Genomic DNA, 9,043 nt, shown 5'->3' on the forward strand with positions numbered 1-9,043 from the left:
GATGGACGCGGACGACTGGCACAGTCAGAGAGAATAGGAGAGAAATCTCAAAATAAATTACATTTGAAAATAATCAAGCCTGTCTTAAGCCTGAAGCTTTGTCAGGAATGGTTGAGCTTGTGTTGCAGAGCAGAGCTCTGTGCAGCTGCAGCTATAAAACACACATTGTTTTGGACATGAAAGGGTTAGCTGACGGTGAGGTATAAAAAGTAGTTGTGATAATTACGAGGAACATGACGATTCACTGAATATCTGAAAGCAGACCTTGAACTTAATTAATGAAGTATGCAGCCGAAGTAGGATGAAAATGCCAGCCATTAAGTCCATGCTATATTGTATATAATGACAGACCGTATATAGTGTATGTAATGATGAAAATGACACACAGAGGAAATGAACAGAGGGTTGTTTGCAGCACAGTAACTATGCAACCAGAACCATGAACCTCTTCATTGTTGTTTGACTCCACCAACCAGCCAAGCTGCAGGAAATGTAGTCACAATGCCCCCCTACTGAGTAACAGCATCAAATAATGGCCAGAGGTGTTTTTACAGGGCATGATGCCACAGTGAAGTTGACCTTTGACCCTGTATATAAAATATAACTTAAACATTTTTCCTTTAGACATTTGCATTGCATTTTGCCATTATTAACAAATGACTGTGTGAGTTATAGCCAAAAAGATGTAAGGTTCACAGTGACTTTGACCTTTGACCACCACAATTTTGTTAGTTCATCCTTGAATGCTCGCGAAGAAATTTCTCGAACGTGTTACTGAGATATCACGGTCAAGAGGCCAAAACTGGGCTTTGTAAGATCACCATGACCTTTGACCTTCTAGTCAGTTCAACCTTGAGTCCAAGTCAATGTTTGTGCCAGATCTGAACAGATTTCCAATACGTTCACAAGAATGGTATGAATGGACCAAAAACCCAAAAATGTAATGCTTCGGGCCTCGGCATAAGAATGAATGAATGTGGTCAAGAGTTCTGCGATAGCTAGAATAGAGGGCTGTAGTGTGAAGGCACTTACTTGGATCAGTTGAATGCCCCCCTGAATAGTTCACACACCTCGTTGTACAACAACAAGGAAGAGGTGGCTGAACCTCCGGTTTAAAACAGTCTGCTCTCCTGCTCGCTAACTGACGATGTGCACTGCATGAAACAGTTACACTGGCTGTGAGGATGGAGAGGAAGTGTCTGCTCATGCTACTATATATAAACACAATCATGTGGTATATGAATTATAGCTGGCAGCCCTTATGTCAGCCAAACACCCCCTGCTCCTTTAAAACCTCGTGGAGGTTCATGATGGCCACCATCCAGGCTCTGCAGGTTGTCCACTCGCTGTGTCTCAACTCAGGGGCTGCATCCTTCAGAGGACACATTTAAGGGCCGAATGTGTCACAGCGTCACAGTGACGTGACAAGCCCTGTCCCAATTCGACACACTGCACCTATCCTTTGTGGCCTCTCGCATCCCAAGATTCTTTGCGCACTGGTTATTACTAGCCACATCGCCTGCTAGCTATCGTAATGCTGAGGCGGCTCCGCACTGTAGCCAAGGTAGCCCGCTGAGCAGGGCTCTGATGGTTGCATAGTCCGAGGCGAGGAGCTAAGTAGCCGTTGGAGGTGTAAAACAGCCGCCACTTTCAAATGTTTGACGTTAGGATGTTGGTTACGTTTGGACGTAATCAGGAAATGCTCCAAAGGCTAGACTGCCCATCTACTAACAGTTGATGTTGCCTCCATAGACCGTGTAGGCTGGGTCCTCTGAAGGATGCAGCCCCTCAATTGGGACTTTCTAGCCTTGCTCCAGCTACAGCTCAGTGAATGGCATCTGCCTCTTTTTGTGTTGTTCTCCTACCACTTCCTGCATCACATCTTACCTGATCTACCTGCAGAAAACCTGTGAGGCTACAAAATCAGGTCTTCTCTCAGATCATATTACATTACTTTAATGTATTGTTAAATTAAGCTCTTTGATGCAATGTTAAATAGTGAAGTGATTCTTCCAAGGCACAAGTGAAGATTTTCATAATAACTAAACACAGTTTAGTTTTGTTTCCATTCAGTGTTTCAAACAAAAATCCTCTACTCTAACAGTTTTCACAACATGCAAAATCAGTCTCTCTCTTCGTTTGCAAAGGCTTGTGTTTTCAATGTGTTGATGTCTTTGATTTAGCTTTGACAGTAGTCGACTATTATTTTTGATGGACACTGCTACATTTATGGTAATTCTGTCAACTATATATACAAATCTCCTCCCTCTGCACTCGTCAGACATTTGCATCCCATCACACCTATCTTCATAGCTTGTATTATATAGAGCTGTGGATACAAACTCCACATAAACCACTCATTAACACATTGCTCAACAATTCAGTGTCAGTTTGTCATCATATACTGAAGTGGTTGTAAAAACATGTATCATTTAAGGATTGGACACAGTAAGTGGATATTTATGAAAATGTGTAAATGAAAAGCACTGGACTCAATTAATTGGCTCAACAAAACATCTGCAGCAGAAGTTACTGAGATATAAATAAAGTGTGAAAGACAAGACAAGAATGCAAAATGTCAATATACCTTAAACAAGACAGTGCAACTGTGATGTGAGAAAAGATAATGTGGCAGATTACAGCACATACTGTATACATGGTGTGTGAACAAACATCCACAACATCCATCATATTTTTAGCAAGTACAAAAGTTATTAGGCGTCCATTAGCTTGACTCTCTTTACTTTTCCAAGACTGCAGCTTTGTAAACCAGCAAAATGATGGCAACTCCCTACTTTTGATGCAGTCCATCTGATTCTTGGTCTATTCCTTGATTATGTTTATTCTTTCGATCCCCAAGTGTCCATAGGTCAACAGCCGTTCAAGGTTTTTTTTTCTTTAAAGTTTTCCAAGTTGTGAATATTGTCATGTGAAGTCCATTGCATACAGTTGTGTAACATCTGCTTCCTCTTCACTTCTAACATCAAAACAACTTAGCAAAGTTCCACATAGGTAGCTTTTGGTTATGCTTGTTTTCTTTAGTTTACCACTTATAAATCTTAAGTGTCCTTGCAATCTTCTGCTGAGTTTCCATCCCATGAGGGTCAAGTGAAGCGAGCGCACCTATTGAAAAAGCAGATGACAATTCACCCCAAGTGGTAGCTCGAGGCCTTGAGCCGTTGGAAAAACCGAGGGGAGTCATTGGTTAATGCGACTGGTTCATTCAACTGTCACTATCTCTAAACAAACATGTACTGCTGTGGGGGCTTATGAACTTATGGAGTCCTAACCAATGAGTGAGCCAGTTAACCATTTCACTGCCTTGACACAACGACAACTACTTTCATGGTTTGTTACAGTAACCCTTTACTTTCTGAACCAAACTTAACAGAAAATGAGGCTTGAATGTAAGAGGTGTTTATGTTAAATGTGTGTTTGTGTTTTCAGCCCTCGCTGAGGCCCTACAAGGCCCTGACATTTCCATATCTGTCCACCTCCCAAATATATTCTCTTGATTTGCTGCTCTACACCATCATGTCAGCTCACATTTTCCAATGGCTGGCTTCCCTCCGCTCTCCTTGCCTGTGTCTACTCAACAATAATTACTCCATGACTCATTTAGTATAACATACAGAGCAAATTTGAAGCACAGATTTCTGTCTGAGTAACCAAGTTTATTGCACTTGGTTGTACTGCGAATTGTGAAGTCGTTGCACCTGACAAGAGATGTACCTGTTAATGTTAGTGCAACAAAATGACCCAGCAGGATCATCCACTAATGTTGAATCTCACCATAGATAAACATTACTGTAACTATAGGTCCATGTGTTTTATGCAGTCCATCCTCCACTGTTTGGTCATTCATTTCCAAAACCTAAGCAGCTCTTCAAAACATCTCTTCTAGTCAAAGAGTATCGTACTCGTAGTTATTGCACCAACACATACTGTAGGCTTTCAACTCTCTACATTTACTTTATTTTTAGGTGGTGCACTTAGCTTGTAACTCTACATGCACTGATTTCTAACCCATCCAGTTTGGAAGGAGCCAGGACGGAAATAAAACCAAGCTCATTTAAGATAATAATTCCAAGAACATTGCTTAAAAAACTGTGTTTTATATTTCGGTCTTGTTGTAATTTATTTCTTTGTTACTTTTGCCAGTGCTGTTAGACCATCAACATCAGATGAAGCTGCTAGTTATGTACACCACTGAAATACAAGTCAGTTTTTAGCATATGTCAAGGCAGATCAAAGGACAATCAAATGTTATTTGATTACTGGAATTTATGATGCCATATTAGAGCCATTGTAGATTATTTTCAATTGTAAAGTTGTAAATAGATGTGTTTTTTTCCTCTATCCAAAAAAACAAACAAACATATATACATTTTGCAAGGTTGGACCAACATTACGGTACTTATTTTGCATTGTAAACTCTGCATTTTAGCTGGATTTCGCAATAGGAAAATACATATACAGTATATTTATGTCATTTTAGCCTATAATCCACCATATCAGTTTGGTATGGTTCTTCCAACCTTGCAAAGTGTAGAGATGTGTTTCCTTCCTTGATTGGCCTCCTCCTTCTGACATATTTCAGAATAAAGCTGGTAGTTTCCATTGTTATGAACTATTCATGGCAATAATGGTAATTGTTTTTCTTGCAAACATGCTGCATGCAATGGAGAGTCTGAAGGACATCTGTATCAATACACTCACATCTACACAAGGTTGTGCTGTAGTAGTAGTAAACACAATACAGTGTAGTGTGTTTGAATGCACTATTGTCTCTATTGCAAAGACAAGTCCTACGTACTATCATAATTGTGCTATTGATTATACATAACTCACTTTGTCTGATTATGATTACAATTTAATATTGTATTTCCACGTGCAATGAATTCACTCTCTCGTTGTCAGTCTTGTTGACTTGTATGATCTATGATTCATCAATACCATTGATTCTCCCAAAGTTCATCCATCCATATGTGACTGGCACATCAGTATTTTACATAAAAAAGATTGAGGGGAGGCAATCTGCACGTCAGCAAAATGTCACCATAATTGAGCTTGGCTGATGTTATTGTCCCTTAACGAAGTTCTGACTGTTTTATAAACAGGGCTGGGACAAGAGGCATCAGTCACAAGGGAGACTGTTAACATTACCAAGGACAAGAGCATCACGCATTAAACAGGAGCAGCAGATGTGCTGCACTCTACCTCAGACAGAATTTAAATGCACTTTGCCAGTCCTATCTATCTATCTATCTATCTATCTATCTATCTATCTATCTATCTATCTATCTATCTATCTATCTATCTATCTATCTATCTATCTATCTATCCATCTATCCATCTATCCATCTATCCATCTATCCATCTATCCATCTATCCATCTATCCATCTATCCATCTATCCATCTATCCATCTATCCATCTATCTATCTATCTATGGCAGGAGATATGTTTTCATGTTCACCAAGTATTACCACAATATCACACAAAAATGACAGCACAGTGAGGCTAATTGGAAAAAGGCCTATCACTGATTACTAACACACTCTGTATGGTGTGTCCGTGAGTGTGCATACACGCGACCCATGTGTGCCTTGCGTGGGTGCATGGCTATTCAGTCCTCACACACCTGTGTATCTCTGGCAATTGCTGTGGTGGTGGACGCCGCTGTGACAGTGGGCTGCCCTCGGAGGTCTCTGGATATCCAGTGTAAATCCAGCCCAGTGGAGCTGTGAAAAAAGCTAATAATATGTTATTGCAGTCTAGGTCCCCCTGTCGCCTCTCCATCAGAGCACCACTGTCACCTTACACATGGACCACGGTGTGATAATGGACAATAATGCGAAGTAGCTGAGAGTGAGAAGTCCAATCTGCCTCCTGAGTGGTAAAAGGGCTGAGAGGAAAGCAGCCCATATGCTGTGTGAGAGCTCCTGACTCCAAGGCCGCGTGACCCCCTGGGCATCCCTTCCAAAAGGTAAGCATACCCCTGATTGATTATTATCTTATTTCATAAATTGTGAAGGTTTAGTCTTGACGAGAGAGGGCATGTGTGTTTTCTCAATGCAAGACTCTCTAATTGCAGCTGAGAAGCAAAGCTCATTTGTGAATACCGCTCTACAGCTTTGTTTTTGTTATTACAGATTTTTAGACATTCAAATACTTAAACCAGCTCCACAGTAGACCATTGCTTAATTGTTTCATCATGATGTGTTTATTCATATTTAATGTAGAAGCATTTTCTCCTGCAAAAACATGGTCATTAGTTGGCTTCACAAAGAAATAAATAGCCAGATTTGTTGTGAGAGTGGTTAAATCTCTCAAAGAGAATCTAAAATCATGTTATCAGTATTGACTTCAGGCATGTTTGCAGTTAGCAAAGCACGACGGCACATAAGCCGATGAGCTATTGTTGTGCTTTCTTTGTTTAGAACAAAGTTTTAGAAAATAACCTTCAGAACATAAGTAACAACTGTGTTTTCAAACCTAAACACATTAAATATGCTTCCTTTGATCAACCTAATATTTCTGGTTTTGCTTACAGTGAGATCTTTCCCTGCAGAGAAATGTGAAAACAAGTACAAAACATAAGCAGCAGCAGCAAAACAGTAGTTTGAAAAACAAAGTGGTCCAACTTTCAGCCAGACTGAGGCCTCTAGTGGCAGCTGACGGCAACATCCTCCCCACTCAAACTTCTCTCATTAGTCTAAACTTTTACGAGACTCCATTCATGAAGAGTTAGCGTGTGCTTGTTGAACTTGATAATCGACTGAACTATTCTTTATAGCTTATACAGTACGTATAGGAACCAGCATCTCTGTGGGTGGAAAATACAATCTAATTCCCTCATAGCTCCACAGTATTTCCCCCACATCTTTAATAGAAGCGCAGTGATTAACATAAGAAAATCGTTTCCAGTTGTCACACAAGCATCACAACACTTTCTAAACTCATCAGGTTAGAGTAAATATGTGACAGCAAATTACACTCTGCCTTTCTAACTGTAATTATTGTGCTGTTGAGAGGGCACGAGGGGGGCATTTTATTTTCTGTCTGATGATTGAATTCCTGCCTCTCTTCCTGTGCTGAGTTGTATTTTGGTGCGTGACCACGGGCTTTGTGGTTTTCCAAACCTCATGGGACCAATTCCCATTATTTACTTGACTGTGACCCCGTATCATGACCCCTCAAGTCTCTCATTCTCCAGGAGCCTACTTTTAAATTGCCCATCTAATGGCAACCTGCATTTTTACTGAACTGTAATGAATGCTCCAATTACACTGAAGGTGATGGAGGCGATTTTCCTATGATAGAAGGGGTGATTTGATCTCCCACACTCCATTTCACTATCTCTCTGCTCTTCAGGCATTCCCACAGACCTGTGGTCAGCACTGGCTGTTGGGAGGAAACTAAGCCTCCACTTGTGGTAATGCACCCTCTGAGTGCACTGCCAAGCCGTGCACCAATGAGGTGACTACAGAATTAAGTGCTTGAAATAAATGAATTCATTCTGGCAGAAATGTGTCAAATGACCTTTCCGCTGCTCATTACACATGGTGCACATTACACCAGAGAAATGCTCCTGTTGTCTGGGCTCCTTTGTTTCCCCCCTCTTCTCTGCCTTGTCAAAGGGGAATGGTAATTAATTGAAATCATTTCCATGTGTAAGGTTGTGCAGACCCTCCTCAAGGTGTGTCAATGGGTCGATAGATATTTGGAGTGTATAGTGTAGTCAGGTGATAAGAACTCCAGTCATACTTTGCTAAATGACTGCAAAAAGCCCCATAAAACCAATTCAAGGGCAGAGACGTCTGATGGCAGGAAGTAACCGAAAGCGGGGGGGTTAAAGGCATTGTCCCCAGCGGACAGTGATGGTGGTCACTATCTGCAGGAATTGAAATGTTTTGGATCATTCAAGGCTGGGCACATTTTTCATTTTCTACCCTTTTTTTCTCTTCCCCCATCTGATTAAAAGGTTGTTTGTGAGAAGTGAATAGTCTCCTTGGAGGTGGTATCCTCCTGCTTAACTGAATGCAGGGCATTTCACCCAGCTCTGTGCACAAGAGAGGAGAGCTTATCCTAATGCAGAGGCTGCCTGTCTGCCTGCCAAGGAGAGATGTGGCTTTAAGAGGCCCATACATGGTGTTGATTAGTTTTACTGAGCGGGTATGCAGAGACCAATAAATTAAATATGAATAAATTAAAAATGTACTCTAGCAGAAAATTGCCATGAAAACAACCACCTCCCCATTAAAATATGTATAGTAATGCCTTTTATGTGAAGTAACTTGGGATTAGATATCACTGTAAATTAACACGCCATCCAACCGTAGTCAAGAACTTTTCACTTTTAACAAGGACTTATAAAAGAGGTATTTACTCCAGTGTGTTCAGTAATTAATTTGATATTCAAATGAGCTTACAGTATGTATTATAATTGCAAATATCCCAAATAAGAGTAGTTTTAAAAAGGGGTAGGGTCAACAAAGATTGATGAGGCTTGCTTTGAAATTGCCATCTGTTTCAAATGTTTACTTGAGGCGAGCACCCCCCAACCCACCTCACCACCTCACCCACCCATCAACCCACCCACCCTCTCTTCTGTGGAAATAGAGGCATCATGGTTTCATCCTGCCATTCGGCCATATGTATCTGTTATTTTGTGGGGTGGGGGGGTTGGTGGGTGTGTGTGTGTGCGTGTATGTGTCGTGATGCAGCAGCAGCAGCAGCAGCATACATGAACACACACGCATCTCCACACACAACACAAACACTGAAGGGGATCAGGAACATCAGCATGTGTGATGAGCTCCCACAGATAACGTCTCCGCAACATTTCCATGACATTGTAGCTGTGTTACCTCATTACCACAATGTCACAGCAGCAGTGTGAGGATGTTGTGTTTGGGGGTGAGGGTGGAGGGAGGGGAGGGGGGTTCAGCTGCAGGTATTGGGCCTCTGCAGATGAGCTGATTAATTAAAGGGAGCTCTATTAAGGTTATTGAGAGGGACCCTCCCCTCTTAGCAAGCCC

At 41.3% G+C, this 9,043-nt stretch overlaps 1 protein-coding gene across 1 annotated transcript in view; it reads left to right on the top strand.

The window, feature by feature from the left end:
- Positions 1-9,043, top strand: part of vat1l (vesicle amine transport 1-like) — a 321,886-nt gene that overhangs the window by 123,600 nt on the left and 189,243 nt on the right. The gene's annotated exons all lie outside the window — the stretch shown is intronic.

The sequence above is a fragment of the Trachurus japonicus genome, chromosome 3 (genome assembly GCF_045865225.1).
Source record: "Trachurus japonicus isolate A0001 chromosome 3, Traja_1.0".
NCBI classification, from domain to species: Eukaryota; Metazoa; Chordata; class Actinopteri; order Carangiformes; family Carangidae; genus Trachurus; species Trachurus japonicus.